Genomic DNA, 11,140 nt, shown 5'->3' on the forward strand with positions numbered 1-11,140 from the left:
ATTATGGGAGAACACGATTATGTCTCGGTTTGGAACTTGAGCATCGTGTTGATAGATGCTTAGGCATTTTGACAAGGTCAAGCCTTCAAGCACCCCCATGATTGTCCGTAGTCTTGATCCTGAAAAGGATTCTATTCATTCGAAGGATGATGACGAAGATGCACTAGGGGCAGAAATGCCCTAGTTAAGTACAATAGGCGCATTATTGTACCTAGCTCAATGCACAATACCGGAAATCTCATTTGCCATGAACTTGTTAGCTAAGGTATAGCTCTGCGCCAACGCGACGCCATTAGGATTGGTGTAAAAGATATTTTTCGGTACTTGAGATGTACGATTGATATGAGCTTGTTCTATCCCTACAGAAAGATGATGGATTCGGACCCATCACACACCAGGAACGCCGCCAACACTGGCCTGCGTCCATTATCCCCATCCCAAAACAACATGTGTTTTGGAAGGTTTTGCTGATATTGGGTATCTCTCTGACCCATACAAAGGTCATTCCCAAAGTGGTTAAGTGTTCACCATGGGTAAAGACCATGATATCTTTGAGGTCTACAGAACAGACCCTAGTCGCTATGTCTTCGAACAATGCAGAGATCATTGCTCTTCACGAAGAGGTTCGTGAATGTATATGGATTAGATCCATAATTACGCATGTTCGAACAATTGTGGTTTGAAGTCTACCACAGATGAGCCTACGAGCATTTAGGATAATGCTGCTTGTTTTGTATAAATGAAGCAAGGCTACATCAAAAGCGACAACACCAAGGATAATCAGCAACAACAGACTCTCCTCAAGATCAAAGTGAACTAGGTTCAATCTGAGGACAGTGTGGCAGGCTTGCTCACTAAGTAATTGCCTCAATTCCACTTTCGAGAAACATGTTGATAGCATCGTTTGCGGAAGTTATCCGAACTCCCATGACTGTTGTCATCAGGGGGAGATGCAGACATCAGGGGGAGATGTTTACATGTATGGTCTCGAAATGTGAAGGGTGTGTTTTGCTCTTTTTCCCCTTCGACCAAGGTTATTTTTGTCCCACTGGGTTTTTGTTACTCGGCAAGGTTTTTAATGAGGCAACGAGAGAAGCACCGCGTTTGGGCAACACAAGGGGGAGTGTTCAAGTAAAACCCTAATTTGTGTTTGGCCCAAACTCTAGGTTACTTGACCTAGTGGTAATAGGGTTTAATTAGAAGAATCTAGAGATTATCTTTCCTTGTATGATTCAGACTCTATGCATTGTAATCCTCTATATAAAGAGGTCCCTATTATCAATGAGAATACACAGTGATTTCCTCTCAATTTCAGTTTCTCTACAACACCTTTGTATTTATTTGTTTCAATTAACTCAATGAAAATAATTAAGATATTTCAAAATTTGGTAAAACTCTTGAGTACTTCGCTTTATAGTAGTAGAGATAGAGACTCTTGCCCATCTTTTCGGAGATTGTCTAACCTATTTGGGAGTCTTTTACTTTTCATGTTGCAGTTGTTAATACTTTTAGCCTAAAATGAACTCCGTCGTTTTTATTTTATTTATATGAAAAGACTATAACAAACAAGATATAGAAGTATGTAAGGGATCCTGACACCAAAATTGTCAAAGTTGAAAGCATTCAAAGCATTAGTAGAGAGTCTTCCTTCCCAAATACGCACTTCTCAGGTTAAGTGTGTGCCAAATTCATGAGGGCATCAGCAACAAAATTCGCTTCTGTTAATGCTCAAAGTCTGGCGGTAGCCAAACCTTCGTTTAACGCGGGTCCGGCGGGCGGACCGCTACTCTGTATGCTTGGTGATTCCTGCTAGCTGCCAAATGAAAGACAAAGCGTCAGAAGGAGACCGCGTTGGGCGGTCTTCACTTCTCCGATGCCTAAGTCAGTTGATATATAGGCAGCACAGTAATAAATGAGAGTTAATGCGTAATTTAATGAAGGGAGAAGAGAGGACCTTTTATAGGTGAGGAGATGTCTGATCTTCTCCTTGTTTTCGATGTGGGACTGATGTGCTTCAGTTCCCAGTTTCAGTAGCTTCTGATGCCGTCTTGGCAGAGTGCGTGGCGGCGCGTCAGCGGTGATCCTGGGGAACTCTTGTGCTCCGGCCGTGGCCCGCCTGGCTGCCTATCTGTGGGTTACTCCTTTGATGATAGTTGGTACCTCTGGCGGTACGATGAGTGTGTCTGATTATAGCTAATTATGCTTTGCAACGTACATGTAGGTACAAGTCCCCCAAGTCCCCAGTCAAGGAGGGCAATCTTGGTTGGGGAGTTGATCGGCGGTGTGAAGCGTTTTCTTCCGCTAGACTTTTGCAGAAGCATAATTAGCGTCAGTGCGTTGTCAACCATGGATATTACTGAGCAAACGCTTTATACCCTTTCGGGTGGGCCCCTGCTAGGCCCCCCAGGGAGTCCCCCACTCCCCGGCTAAGATGGACCTCCGGATGGTCGCGAAATTTGTTTGGTGAGAGGGAGCTGCACGGAGCAGAAGGTGTTGGGTAGCGAACCCAATCTTTAGGACCCGAGTGACGGGGGCCAACGTACCTGATCAGGGTCGTCGTAGACTGTTGACTAGTCCCCGTGTCCCGTAGGGACAATCTGACTGTAATGCCGCGTGGCGGTCATTTGTCAGAATGAGGCGTGGCCTCGGGATCCGCCGCTGGCGGGAGTCCCCCCGCTGGTTTATAGCAGTAAACAGCGTCCAGTGGACGTGCTTGGCGTTAATTTATTGAGCGGTACCGCGCTGAATAAAGTACGCGATTTGTCAGATAAAAGAGGTTTCCGCTAGAGGTGCGTAGCGGAAGGTGCCCCGTTTGTATGATGACAAGGGAGAAGTGTCGCTTCTAGGAGACTTCGTAAATAACAGCTAATGAAAAGTTCTGCTGGCGGGGTTCCGCCCGGCGGAGAACGTCACTAGGAGAGGATAAGTGAGAAGTTTCGCTGGCGGGATTTCGCTCAGCGGAGACTTACTTGGAGAGGACAAGTGAGAAGTTCCGCTGGCGGGATTTCGCTCAGCGGAGACTCACTTGGAGAGGACAAGTTAGAAGTTCCGCTGGCGGAGTTTCGCTCAGCGGAGACTCACTTGGAGAGGACAAGTGAGAAGTTCCGCTGGCGGGGTTTCGCTCAGCGGAGACTCACTTGGAGAGGGGTGTACCCTGGATTGCTTTCGTGATACGCCTTGACACGTGGCAAGTAACTAGAGGGTTAGCGTGTGGAGACGCGTCTCCTCAGTCCGGCCGTCTTCTCGTCATTAATGCGAGTAATGATGGATTTCGTAACCGAGGCGACGCCTCGGTTAACCCGGAGGGTTAGTGCGGACAGGGGACACGTGGACGACTGGGGTGTGATGTCGTTTTCTAGCGGACGGCCCAAAAGCCGCTGATGTTGACATAAAAGGGGGGGAACGTATTGAGAAGGGAGATCAGAAAATCCATTCGAACTGTTTGTCGTCTTCAAGCTCTGCCCAGCCGAGATTTGCAGAGAGAGTGCCGTGAGTTGGTGGAGTTCTCGTGGTCGAAGAGACGAAAATTTCCGTCGTCGGGGCATAGCGAGCATCAGTACGCCGGCGAGTTAACGACAGGTTAGTGTTCTGGTTATCCTTCTCTTCGGTTTTGTGTTGTTGTCGAATTGTGGGTTTGGTATTTGTGTCTGGGATTGGTGTGTGAACTGGGTTTCTTGATGCTCGTCGGGGGTGTAAGATGAGATTTGAGGTAGGTTACGATGCTTTGACAGAGAGTTGACAGTTAGGGTTTTGCTAGATGGTTGAATCTGGGTTGAGGGGGGGGGGGGTTTGTTCATGTTTTGGTATTTTCTGGGTAGCTGTTCGTGGTGCTTTGCTATGGCTGATATAGGGATAGGTTAGATCCTTCTGTGGGCTAACTGATTTGGGTTTTAGGGTTTTTGGGATGGCCAACGTCGTAGAGATCTCGAGCAGTGAGGACTCCGGGTCTGACGTGTCAATCAGTGCGGCGGATAGGGTTTTTATTGACTCGTTGCGTCCGTCTGCCCGTGCAGGAACCTCACTGCCAGAGCCGTTAGACATCGAGCCGCTGCAAACCATACCCTGGGAAGTTGTCATGGGCCGTACGTCGCGTCCGGAGAGTTCTAGGGCGGGTGAGGAAGCTGCTGCGCGGGAGAGGAGTGAGGAGCGGCTAGCAAGTAATAGTGCCGCCAGTGGTTCTGCTGACGGGGGAAACGTGACGGGGGAGGAAACAGAGTCGGCGTGGGTGCTCCCGGATGGGACCCCCGTCGACGAGGCGGGAGGGCGGATGACTGCCGCCGTGGTCAACCGGATGAAACGGACATACCGGCTGCCGGGAGTGGTGAAGCTGCGCCAACCGACTGCGGACGAAAAGGCCTCAATTCTTCCAGCGGGGTTCGCCGCCGTTCACGAGGCAATATTCCGCCAAGGAGTGACGTTGCCGCTAGTGCCCAACCTTCAGATCCTGGTGTGTGAGTTCGGCGTCGCTTTTGGGCAGATCTGTCCCAACATGTGGCGGTTGATGCTGGCGATGAACTCCTTGTGGCAGCTATCCGGGTGCGAGGGGCCGACGGTGGCGGAGGTTATGCACTTCTACGAACTGGTGTACATTAATCGCCAAGGGTGTAGGGGGCAAGTAAATTTGAGCCGCCGGCAGGGAGCGCCCAAGCTGATAGAGAATTTGAGGGATTCGATGTCCTACTGGCGGGGGACGTTTTGCGTGGCAACGACGGGGTGGGAGTATCAAGCGGAGTCCAACCAGGGGGAGCCGACATTTAGGATTAAGTCGGAGTTTCAGCCAATCCGAGGTTGTCCGTCGATCTCCGCTGAACATAGCTGGCGGTTTATGGTATACATGTTGCAATCGTTTGACTGACACTTTCTGTTGTTTTACAGCGGGCCTGCGCTACAATCTGACGCGGGAGGAAGAGTGCCGGGTTGCGCGTATCAAAGGTTGTTGGAAGAACCGCAATTTGCTGGACTTCCATCTCCTCACCGGCTGGGAGCTGTTGGTCGATCAGCAGCTAACGCGCGCCATTGGTAAGAGGCCTCCGCCACATTGTATCTTTTGATAACTTGGTTAAAGCTGACAAGTGTTTGCATGTTCTCAGAGACTCCGCCAGGCAACAAAGCGAGCCGTGACGCCTTTGACAAAGCTATGGATCGCGCGGAGATAGACAACTTCCTGGAGACAATGTATGCTTCAGGCGAGGCGGCCCAGATGACAGTTGTGAACCCGGAGACGCTGGAGGTGAGCGCATCCGAGGTTACGGTGACGCTGCCCATGCCGCACCACTCGCACCTAGGGGCCGACGGTCTGCCCAGCGTGCAGGGGGATGGGAATGCGGGCGGGGGAAAAAAGGGATCCTCTACCGTGCCGCAGAAGGAAAGAGCGGTTGGCACTCGACGTGGGCCGCAGAAAGAAAGAGTTCTGGCGCCGGCGGGGGCTGCCGCGACTGCGGTGGGGAGACAACCGCTGATGGGGTCCAGGGCTGCGCCCACTGGAGATGCACGGGGGATTCTGCGGAAGCGGCGCCAGTGTGACTCAGGCGGGGAGGAAGATGATGACGAGACCCTCGAGGTCCACAGGCAAAAGAAGAGCCGACAAGGCCCGTCGAAGGCCCCTGTGACGGCCGAGAGGGAGATGCCCGTGAGCGATCTGGACTCCTTTGCTGCCTTCACCGAGTCATGACCGACAGTGAGAGGGAGTTCCTATATCACCTGTGCGAGCGGTTGGGGTTTGGCGGCCTGGCAGGGATGACACGGCCAACGGCGATCGAGCGGTCGCCCTTCAGCTCAGCCTTTGGGCACCTGGCGGTTGGGCTGAACGAAATGTTCTTGGCGGCCTCCAAGCAACCCCGGATTGAGGGACAGCTCCGGGAGGAGGTTAAGAGGCTTGAGAGGGAGCTGGCGGAGGCCAAGGACAGGCTGGCAGATGTGGAGCGACGCCTGATGAAGGCAGACTGTGACGCGGCGGACGCTCGAGGCAAGCTAGACGTCGCCATCCAGCGGGACATAGAACGAAATGATCAAGTCTCCCAGCTGGAGCAAGACAAGGCCTTGCTGCAAGAGCGTGTGACCGCCAAGGAGAAGAAAATTAACATCCTGCAGCGGGAGTCTGCCGCCAGGCAAGGGGAAGTGAAGAGACTGGAGGGTGAGTTGACCCGGCTGAGGGATGATGGAAGCCGAGCCGCCGCCGCCGCTGTGGAGAATTTCAAGCAGTCGGCGGAATACAAAAACGCGCTGAATGAAGCGGCGAAGGCCGGCGCCCTGGCGAATGTCGAGATGTTGCGAGTGAAGGGTGCCATTGATTGGGCCAAGGCGTCCCTGCCCAAGGCGCCGCAAGCAAAAAATGCAGCGCCGACGAAGAGACCCCCGCCAGTACCCAGTCCCCCAGCAGGAGGTGGCAGCTCAGGCAGTGGGTATCAGACTCCGGCGGATGGGACCATTGAGACGCCAAGTCCTACCGCTCGAGGGACTGACCAAGCAAGCTGTGAACAGCCGTCGCAGGCTGAAGTAGGCGACGCCGAGGCCAACCCCTGACATGCCGGACGTGCCCTGTTTTGACTGTGTAGCCGCTGAGGCTGAAAATATATGTACTTTTGTTGTTTTTTTTTTAATGTAATGAACAATTTTTGGGTGGGGAGTCCCAGCCCTGAATATATGAAATATGGAATTTTTGACGTTGTGTGATGACATGTCTATACCGCTAGAGTTTTGACTTAGGATGTTCTTTTGCAATCAATGAAAAATTAAAGGAATTAAGATTGGTCCAAGTGCACAACGTAGCGGACGAGGTCCGCTGACGATTGCCGGCGTTGCCAGCTGCCCTCAGTGCTAGACTTGGTAACAATGGTCTGAATAATTCCTCGTTTCATTGATAACTGACTGGTCAGTGTTAACAAAAGTGGGGATGTACCCGTTGGGTAACTTCCCTTAGCTAAATATTGAACAAAAATTTAGATAAGTCAAGATGCTCCTGGGTAGCGACATGACTATTTGTAGTAATACCGAAGGTGTTCGGTATTCCAAGGGTGGGTCGTAGTGACTCCATCCTTGTCCATTAAGTAGAAGGTGCCTGGGCTAACGACTTCTACTATTTTATATGGACCTTCCCAAGTTGGGCGGAGTTTTGTTGGTGCTGGAATGACTTCCTTCATTACCCAGTCCCCCAGTTGGAGGTTGCGGGCCTTGACTCTGGCGTTGTAGAAACGCGAAACTCGTTGTTTGTTTTGCAGGTTTTGCAAATGGGCCTTGTGTCGTTTTTCCTCTAGGAGGTCCAAATCCAGGTTGATGCCATCGCCGTTGGTCTCTGGGTGGTAGCATTCGACCCGAGCGGTGGGTTGAGCCACCTCGACAGGCAGAACGGCCTCAGTTCCGAACGTCATACAAAAGGGGGTTTCACCAGTGGCGGAGGATGGAGTCGTTCTGATGGCCCATAGCACTTCTGGAAGCTTTTCCGCCCACAGGCCCTTGGCAGTGTCGAGTTTCTTTTTTAGCAGCTTCTTGATTATCTTGTTTGCCGCTTCGACCTGGCCGTTGGTTTGGGGGTGGGCGACAGAGGCAAAGCTCATCCTGGTGCCCAGATTGGCGGTGAACGAAATGAGCTCCTCATTGTTGAACTGTGTGCCATTGTCTGTAATGATTGTGTGTGGGACACCATAGCGGCAGTAAATGTTTTTCCAGAGGAAGTGAATGACTTTGGCGGTAGTGATGGCCGTCAGTGGCTCTGCCTCTATCCACTTGCTGTTGTAGTCGATAGCGACAATGATGTACTTGAACTGTCCCTTGGCGGTTGGGAATTTTCCCATTAAGTCGAGGCCCCATGTAGAGTGGACCCATGGACCGATGATGACTGAAAGTGGTTCAGCTGGCGCATGCGGGAGATCGGCGAACTGCTGGCATTTGTGGCAAGATCTTGACACCTGCCGGGCGTCCTCACCCAGCGTAGGCCAAAAGTAGCCCTGTCGCATTGTACGATTGGCCAGGGATCTGGCGCCCGAGTGGTTTCCGCACTCCCCGCCGTGGATTCCTGCCAACACGACCTTTCCTTCCTCCGGGGTTAAACAGCGGAGGTTGGGGTGAGTGAACCCCTGTCGGTAAAGCTTGCCATTCTGGATATTGTAGCGGGTTGCTCTCCGCTGAATTTGGCGTGCCTTGACCTTATCATCTGGTAGTGTGCCGCTGCGCTTGTATGCAGTGATCTCGTCCATCCAGCTGGGGTTGATTTCAATGTTGAAGATCTCCGCTAGGGTTTTCGTGATGCTTGGCTTGTCAAGGCATTCCACCTTTGTGTCCGCTGGACTTTGATGTGGCTGGGCGGTTGCCAGTCTTGCCAGGGAATCAGCCTTGGCGTTCTTTTCCCTGGGAATTTGTGTGATGGTGTGAAAGTTGAACTTTTTGAGCAACGTTTTGACATATCCCAAGTATGCCGCCAGCTGCTGGTCCTTTGCCTGGAAGCTGTCGTTGACCTGGTTAACGACTAATTGAGAGTCGCTGAATATGTTGACGCTGTCAGCCCCCGAGTCAATGGCGAGAAGTAGACCGGCGATCAGTGCCTCGTACTCCGCCACATTGTTTGAAGCTTTGAAGTTGAATTTCAACGCGTACTCCGCGTTCAGTCCCCCGGGTCCTGTTAGGATGACTCCGGCGCCGCTGGCCTTGGCGCTGGCGGATCCGTCCACATGTAGGTTCCAATCCGACTGGAGGGGACCTGCCTCCCCGACGGTTACCACTTCCGCTCCAGGTACCATCTCTACACCGGGTTCAGGTTGACGTTCGGTGAGTTCAGCGATGAAGTCCGCCACTGCCTGGCCCTTTATGGCGGTTCTTGGTTTGTATTCTATGTCGAACTCGCTGAGCTCGATGGCCCACTTGCTGAGGCGCCCCGAGTGTTCAGGGTTCTGCATTACTTGTCTCAGCGGTTGATTTGTTAACACATGGATCGTGTGGGCCTGGAAGTACTGGCGGAGGCGCCTGGTGGCAACGATAAGTGCAAGGGCCAGTTGTTCCAAGGGAGGATACCTTGTCTCTGCTCCGTTCATGCCTCTGCCGGCGTAGAAAACCGGGAGCTCATCTTGGCCTTCCCTTCGGACAATTGCGCAACTTACCGCTGATGCAGATACCGCTAGATATATGAATAGGGTTTCTCCTTGGACAGGGACAGAGAGGAGAGGGACTGCCGCCAGATATTCCTTCAGGCCCTGGAACGCCGCCTGACATTCCGGATTCCAGTCGATGACCTTCTTGTGCGTTGTTTTGAGGAGTTTGAAGAATGGGGCACACTTGTCAGTGAGTCGAGAGATGAATCGAGAAAGGACGGTTAACTTGCCCTGGAGGCATTGGACGTGCACCTTGTACTCTGGGTCCGCCAAGTCAAGGATGGCCTGGACCTTGTCTGGGTTAGCCTCGATGCCCCGCTCGCTGACAATGTATCCCAGGAATTTGCTAGCGGTGACCGCAAAGAAACATTTTTCCGGGTTGAGGCGCATACCATAGGCCAAGAGAATGGTTACTATGATCCTGAGGTTTGCCACATGTCCGCCGGCCTTTATGCTCTTAACTAGCATGTCGTCCACGTAGACCTCGATGATTTTTCCCAGATGCTCCGCGAACATGGCGTTCATCAGCCGCTGGTAAGTGGCACCGGCGTTCTTCAGACCGAAAGGCATGACATTGTAGCAGTAGAGGCCTTTGTCGGTGGTGAAGGTTGTGCATTCCTGGTCGCTGGGGTGCATTTTGATCTGATTGTATCCGGAGAAAGCGTCCATCATGCTGAGGAGCTCATGTCCGGCGGTGGAATCGACCAGCTGATCGATACGGGGTAGCGGGAAACTATCCTTTGGGCATGCCTTGTTGAGGTTTTTGAAGTCAACACACATCCGCCACTTGCCGCTGGGCTTTTTGACCATCACCAAATTTGAGATCCACGGGGGATAGATGACTTGGCGGATGAATCCAATGTCCTGGAGTTTGGCGACCTCTTGTCCGATTGCCTGGTATTTTTCTTCATCGAAGGCCCTCCGCTTCTGCTTGTTGGGATAAAAAGAGGGTTTGATGGTCAGTTTATGAGTGATAATCTCAGGGGAGATACCTGGCATGTCCGCGTAGGACCATGCAAAGACGGAGGCGTTATGACGTAGGAATTGAATGAGTTCTGCCTCTACTTCTGGATCTAGTTGGGCGCCTATACGGACCGTCCGCTCAGGGTGCTCGTCCGAGATACAGACAACCTTCAAGGATGTGTCCGGGTTGACCGGCTCCTTCCTTACATACTTCTTCTCCTCATCCCTAGGGTCCTCGAAGATATTTGGTGGCGGTGCCTGGTTTCCTACCGTTAGGACATCATGGCGGCGTGTTGACCGTGCCATAGTCGTTGAATAACACTCGCGTGCCAACTGCTGGCTTCCCCTCGCACTGCCAGTGCCGTTAGGTGTGGGGAACTTCAGGAGAAGCATGTACCCGGCGATAATGCACTTAAGCTTGTTGAGCGCCGGTCGTCCGAGGATGGCATTATATGAGCTGAGACAATCAACGATTATAAATTCTGTATGTACCTCTGCCATACACGGACTAGTGCCAATAGTCAACCGCATGTAGTCAGAACCAAGCGGCTGTGTGACGTCACCAGAGAAGCTGAGCAGTGGCTCATGATCCTGGAGCAACTTGTTATTCCGCTTGAGATGGCTGTAGCAACCGCTGAATATGACGTTGACAGCGGACCCGCTATCTACCAATATTCTCCCCACTGAGAACCTACCAAGAATGGCGTCGACCAAGAAGGGGTCATCATGGGGTAGGTGCACCCCGCGCTCTTCCTCCTCAGAGAATGTGATAGGTTCCCAACCAACCTTTGGGACCTTGGCGGATCTCTCGTAACGGATATTGCAGACTTCCTTTGGGTGATTAACGCGTGCGTAACGCTTCCTGGCTCTGTGAGACAAGCCCGTGATTGGAGCACCGCCGTCGATTGTGTTGATGCGGCCCAACGTCTCTACGTTGGCGATCACTGGTGGCGGTTGGCGCACCTTGAACTGTTCCATCTTGCCTTCACGGTACAAGGTCTCAATTGCCGTCTTGAGTGCGTTGCAGCTGTTGGTATTGTGGCCGCTGTCCTCGTGGTATTTGCACCATCTGCCGGTGTTTTTGGGTTTGCCCGTCT

Source organism: Rosa rugosa, chromosome 1 (assembly GCF_958449725.1).
Source record: "Rosa rugosa chromosome 1, drRosRugo1.1, whole genome shotgun sequence".
NCBI classification, from domain to species: domain Eukaryota; kingdom Viridiplantae; phylum Streptophyta; class Magnoliopsida; order Rosales; family Rosaceae; genus Rosa; species Rosa rugosa.